Genomic DNA, 6,827 nt, shown 5'->3' on the forward strand with positions numbered 1-6,827 from the left:
GGGGAGTTATTGTCTAAGATAAGTTGTGTAGGTATTATATTTATTTTGAGGTGGTGACCCTTGTGTTACGCACCAAGATAAATACTTGTAAGGGTGTAAAGGCTTCTCCGCCTACTAAAGGAGCGAGTTTATTATAAGGGAAAATCCAGAGTCCGGGAGAGGAGCTCGGGGACTGGAGTAGGGGTGAGCGAATCTATTAGAAGTTGCGCCATCGCGAACCATGATAAAATCACCGTGTGGTATTTTCTTTCCTTGCACTTTATTTTCCGCACATATAAACTGCATAACCACTCAGTAAAGTTTTAAAAAGGGATAAATTATTTTAAACACCATAACAATTTTTAAATTGGTAATTAAGCTATTCAACCCCCTTCTAGCTTAAAATATCCCTCTTACGGGACCTTACATAACGCTCGCTGCATGAGTATTATTGCATATGTCTTTTATGGACCTCACTCATTGCACGGTCAAATAAGCATATTTGTGATGTTATGTGTTATGAATAAAAGCATAAATCCGTGTAATAACTCCGATAATGGAATTGAAGTGTTGTCAGTCATTTTGAGTTTAGCTTTTATTCTATTTATAACCTCGTGATTGCCTTGATGAGTATTGAGTCATGATCATTGATCTAGTTGCGATAGTATATCTGTTAAGCATTTGCACACACGGACGTTTCTGCCTTGTAAGTTGATTTGTGGGATTTGATTGATCGTTGTGCAAATAACTGCATTTGTTGAGATGTTGCTTATTGATTGGTTTAGTTATTCTGAGGGGATCATTGCATTCATGTAGTTGCATTCATGCATTTTTATTTTGTGTTCTTTGAGTCTGTTTATGCTTGAGGATAAACATCGATTCAAGTTTGGGGGTGTGTTAAGTAGCATTTATGTCCACTTAGAATGCTCTATAAAGGCTTGAATTGGTGTTTGGTACTCAAGTATTTTGTGTATTTGATTAATTTTTGTAGTATTTTGCATTTCAGGCATAAATAAGGGATCAAGAAGATTTAACATTGCTTCGGTGCTAAATTGGTGTTAGGAAGGTGTCCTGGAAGTTTGCTCGTGGATCGCCATCAAGAACCAGCAAAGAAAATAAAAATCAGAAGTTTTTCCAGAAGGTCAGCATGCCCGCGCTGTGATAGCGCACAGCCGCGCTAGAAAAGCAGAAGGACAGCGCGCCCGCGCTGGGAGAGCGCGCGGCTGCGCAGGTCGGGATTTCAGAATTCTGTTTCTACTTGGATTTTGAGAGTTTGAAGCCCAAGATTATTCTACAACATATATAAAGCCTAAAAAGGACGTTTTTCATAACGGATACTAAGGAGAAGACATCAAGAAGAACTAGGAGTACAAATACAACCAAGGCGAAGATGATCTAGTTTATTATTGTGATTCTTTATTTTAAGTTGTAATCTTGGATGCTAGTTTTCTTGTTTGTTAAATCTATACTCTTGATTATGTACTTGGTTTATTCTTCAGTTTATACAGACTTAGTTTACTATACCATGCTTTCAGGAACCTTTGGTGATGATGAGTTCGGTTATGAACTAATCGTTATCACGGGGTTCTAGCGGATTTACTTATGAATTTCAATAGTTAATGTGTTTTGATACCTTAGTGTATGGTGAGTGTATAATATCCTAGTATTGGTTGTGCTTATTCGTCTTACACTACGCCATAGATTGCATGCTGCAACCCTTTATACTGGGGTTGCAAAGAAAAGTGTAATAGTAGCCTTATAAATAAATGTCTATCGCAACCTCTCTTTTTTATGGTTGTTGTAGGGTTACAATGTGTTACCAATATAGCATATAAAACGATGATGTAATAAATATTTTTTCTTTTCTCATTTAACTAATTAATAATTATATATATGGAAATGAATTAATAATTGAAATATAAATTATTTATTTTTTACGGTTAATAATATGTTACTAAAGTCAATAATAATATTTTTATAAAAATAAAAAATTCAATAATAATTTGAAAATAAATAAAATAATATTATAAAATTGAAAATTAAAATATTAATGAATAAACTGTTGTCTATTTGAAAATATAAAATTCTGAAAAAAATGGGGGAATTATTCCCTCTCTTCCGTTTGACAAAAATTTTGCACTTAATAAAATATTTATGTTTATCAAAACATAAAATTTTGCACTTAATAAAATATTTATGTTTATCAAAACATTCCCCCCTTCACCTGATATTCCCTCTCCTCTCTCCCAAATTCTCACCTTCCCTTTCAACCCCCCACGTCCTCTTCTTCACCTCACAACTCTCACCTCACCTTTCTCTATCTCTTTTCTTCCTAATCTTTACTTCCCTATATCTACTTTCCTTTCTTTTCTCTAATATTGGTTAATGAATTGATCCTTAAATTTAATTGATCGAGCCCTAATAGATTTGGGCAGACTTTATTCAAGATGTACAAGTCTTTACAAGCTTCAATTAAGTCTTTAAAAGATACAATCAAGTGTCCACAAGCTTTAATTGAGTCTGGAAAAGCTTCAAACGAGTTTCTAAAAGCCCTACTTTGTAAGTGTTCTTTAATTTATTTTTCAATTTTTAAGCTTCAAACACAATTTATTGGCGATATCAAGATATGTAAGTGTTGAAGTAATTGTTCAGGTGTTGAAAACAGAATTTATGGGAGTAGATCGGGATATTATGTGGCTGCAAAGGGATTTTGAAAACACACACACACTTTTTCATTTCAAACACCTGTACAATGATGATACTTTCAGCTCCTCTTTATTCATAATCCTGGTCTACAAAACACACCATTTCAAATACAAATCATCTCTACAAAACAACTCTATTAAGACACTTGATTAGGTAGGGTTTTCGGATATTATCTCATAATTTAGGACAGTCTGGTTTAGTGCTGTTAAATTATAAGAAAAACTATGCTACTTGTGCAAATGTTCATGACAACTGGATAAGTGCTTTGCTTTGCTAAATATGTTTTTTGTTAAAGTAGCTGGCCATAGGCTTAGAGGATGTGAAGATCTACATGGAAGTTGTAAGGTAGTTCTCAACACAGTTTCTTTATTCTTCATTCCTCTATTTACAGATCTTTGTTATCGGGTTTTAAGTAGGGAGTAAACACTGGTCTTTACTGCAAATGATGTTAATTTTAAAGTTGCACTCATCATCTATTAGTATATAGGGAGATGGTGAACGGAAAACTATTGTTAGCAGTATATAGTTTCCGCGATTTGGTATACTTAAACAATGGCTTGCTCCTGACCAGCATATGTAACTGCGGTATACTGAAATTTTGTTTCTGTATTCCTATGGCTACTGCATGCCAGAAACAGAAACTGTAAATCAATGTCATGTATAGAAAAAATCTGGAGCCAACTTGCTTATGTTAAAAGAAAAAAATTCAAATTACAATGCAAAGAATCTGTACAATTGTGGAGGACAGATCGATAGATTCTAGTTGCCCCAATGCCTATCTCTATACTGATAATCTGAGATACAATACTCACTAGAAGAGAATAAGAATTCATAAGGCACAATACAAGAAAAGCATAAAAAACCGAAGGCTTTGTAATTCAAATGTCCCATTTCCATGTAACAGTAACACTTGCCTCTAATGTGTTTCTCTTTTGAAGGGAGCTCCTCATGATTGGTTACCTTAACAATGTAGATGTCCAGTTCCTGCAGAATGCAAAATCGGATCACAACGTCACAACAACGATTAATCAGGCAATTTGAAGAATCATTTATGATCAACCATCTACAATGCAGGCATAATCTCTTAAAATAAATATATATACTATTTAGTACCCCCCCCCCCCCCCCCGTTGACTCCTCTGCAATAAAAAAATTCATACCCCAGAATCTAATATATAAACTTTCTAGTACAGTTAATCATTTACTTTCTAATATATATATTGTTATTTTTATGTCATAACCCTGTTTACCAGGAACTAAACTATAAAAGATCCCCAAACAAAAGTACCTTCCAACATATGTTGTAACAAAAAAAAAGTCCCAAGTAATCCCCAAACAAAAACTGATAAAAAAGATCTGACCATGTTTTCTTAAATAGATTTTAAAAAGAAGAATTAACACAAGAATTCATAGATAAGATGATAACCTGAAAATGAAAATATACCTTATCATGTTAGCTGTAAGGGGCCACAATATCTAGTCTGCAATCTGGGATCTGAAGATAGTTCAATCATCAATAATTTTTTCTTGAACAAATTACATCCTGTCCAACAAAAAAACTGTGAATTAGTATTATTGGACATACTATACGTGAGATAAGAACATGTCCAGTCTCAAACATATCACATTCATGGCATTGCCATACCCATTATCTCCATCCCAGATTACAGGAATAGAAACGGCCTGTGTTATTTGTGAGCCTTGATCCAGCATTTCTCCATATGATATGAATCCGGTATCCGGCAATCCCAGACGGGTAGCTGATATGCTAAACCCTGGTGAAAACATGAGAAAGCTATAGCTACTTTATTCTTTCAGTTTCCGCAACAAGAATCCATTATAACAGTTCTACTAACAGATCATTGCAATGAAGAGCTTAAGAGAATATAGTTTAAATAAAGATATTCAACAAGAAATACATGGTGTTTTTAAAATAGTTTAATTACATCTATTTACTCACACCAATAAGTTAATATCTACTATATAATACTTCATGAGCATATGCCTAGACAAAACTATCTACGAGATTGAGTAAAAGCAATTCAACTAACATTTGATCAACATTTCAATATAAGTACATATGCCTCTATGCATAGAAATGAAACCGATTTCCTTCTTAAGAAATAAGGCTATTCCTTTTTTTCTCTTTACTGCTAAAGATTAAAGAAACATTGACCATCTTTTTTTAAGGTAATCTGGTTTTTTAAGATTTATGCCCAAAAAAATGTGTAATAGCAAAAGATACTAAATGTTTCCTTGGGAAATAGGATGTAGAAATAATATTATGGGAAAGATTAGCATACCTGAGCAAGAATATCATTCATACAATCACTAGCATCAGTGTCTCCATGGCCTAAGACACGTAAAACTTGTCAGTGTAAAATAATGTCGAATCTGAATCCTACAACTGCCCAAACTGTTATTTAACTTATCACATGGTGCTTCACAGTGAATGTTAGCTACTTTCAGAAACTTGATCTTTCTTGTACTAATTGTCTGCTCCTTTTTCTTCCCTATACTTTATTCGGTGAAAGTGAAAACTAATAAATCCCTATATAAGCACCCACACATACAACACATACTTTTGCAGTAACAAATCATTTTTCATGTCCATTTGAGAAAAAGGAAAGATAACAAGAAAAAGGTGAAATTGATAACACAACATATTTTGTTGTGATGTGTGTATATTTGTGTTTACAAGTTTATTCTTTTTGGTTAGTAAATCAGGGACTATTGTTAATATTGTTGTGGCATGTGCAGGTGTCACTGATGCAAGAATGGGTATCCAAGGTAGCAAAAAGTTCTGCAAGGAGAAAAAGTGAAGTGAAAAGCATAACATGATCTACAAGACCAGTTCAACATGGGCATTTTCCTGTTCTTTTGGCCACACCCAATTTTCCTGTAATCAGGGCTGCAGGTAAAAAATAATGCAGTAACAGTCCAAGGTTCTCTGTTCCATTCACCAAATACGCACTCAAACACACACTTATATTGAAATAATTACTTTGGTTATCACTCTTGTGCTTACGAGTTGACTAGCCATGATAATACTCGTCTAGGTTCAAATTACGAGTCCAATTTTGATCGTAAATTTGTAACAAGCGTTAATATTCTTTATGGATTTTAACAGGTTTTATCCGAAGGATGAAAAACTGCAACCTGATGGCCGATCCAAGACAGAAAATTTTGAACAGTTCAAGTAGCGTGTGTAGAAAAATATTTCATACCGCAAGTGATAGGAGCTGGTGTATATGTAGTATAGGTTGGAGTTGATGGTTTTTTGTTGTTATTATTGCAGCTATTTTTAGTTATATATCCGCTACTAGGCCTCGTGCTGATGTATCTTACCGTATTCATGATCTTGCGAGACTTTTATCAAGGACAAGCAACTGGGCGTTATGAATTTTCACTAAGTTCTTGTATTGATATGCGCTAGACGTGAATGTTGAGAGAGCAAAATATGTTATTGTCCACAAGAAACTATTGAATGTGGCGCATGACCCTGCTACTAGAATTGATAGTTCAAGATTATTTATTTTTGTAAATTCAGTTTGTATTATATTATTTGAAATTTATGAGATGAACATGTAATGTGGGATGGTAGTATGGTGATGTTGAAGGTAGTTGTGTTTATTTGTGATAACTGATGTTATGGTTGGTGGATTGTGTTGGTTTTAAGACTATGTTCTTATTTATAGGCATGCCAATTTAAAAATAGTTTCTTGTATTTTTTGTAAAAGCGTTGCAAAAAACACTAAAAAAGTTGCAAAAAATATTTAAAAATGTTGTAAAAGGGTTGCATCAATACCCCATATGTGGGGCCCAAAAATAATGTATTGATAGCCCAAAACCTGTTGTAACACTTTTCAAGTCCTATTGCAACCCCATTTGTTGCAATAACATGTTTTTGTAACGGATAATCAAGGATTGCAATAGGGTGTCCCCGGGGTTGCAAAAACTTCTATTGCAACGCCTAAAATTGCAACCCCGAAAAAGAGTCGCAATAGCCTTTTTTGGCCTTTAGCAACGTTTTTTTGACCTTTAGTAACGGTTTCTTGGGGTTGTAGAATCCAATGTATGGCGTAGTGTTATGAGCGTCGCGAACTTATAAGATAACGTGTTAATCTCTATTGAAGCGAAAG

The 6,827-nt window shown here is 34.1% G+C and overlaps 1 long non-coding RNA gene across 3 annotated transcripts; it reads left to right on the top strand.

Moving 5' to 3' along the window:
• The first annotated feature begins 2,180 nt into the window (after nt 1-2,180).
• LOC141697003 (uncharacterized) lies at nt 2,181-6,328 on the top strand. 3 transcript variants are annotated; one of them, XR_012564567.1, is made up of 4 exons: nt 2,181-2,538; nt 2,632-3,759; nt 5,446-5,602; nt 5,816-6,328. It is a non-coding gene; the product is annotated as an uncharacterized LOC141697003 (long non-coding RNA). The 3 variants fall into 3 exon arrangements; XR_012564568.1 differs by having other exon boundaries at nt 2,182-3,030; nt 3,624-3,759; XR_012564566.1 differs by having other exon boundaries at nt 2,185-3,759; nt 5,816-6,286.
• Nucleotides 6,329-6,827: the final 499 nt, after the last annotated feature.

This window comes from Apium graveolens, chromosome 11 (assembly GCF_009905375.1).
Source record: "Apium graveolens cultivar Ventura chromosome 11, ASM990537v1, whole genome shotgun sequence".
NCBI lineage: Eukaryota > Viridiplantae > Streptophyta > Magnoliopsida > Apiales > Apiaceae > Apium > Apium graveolens.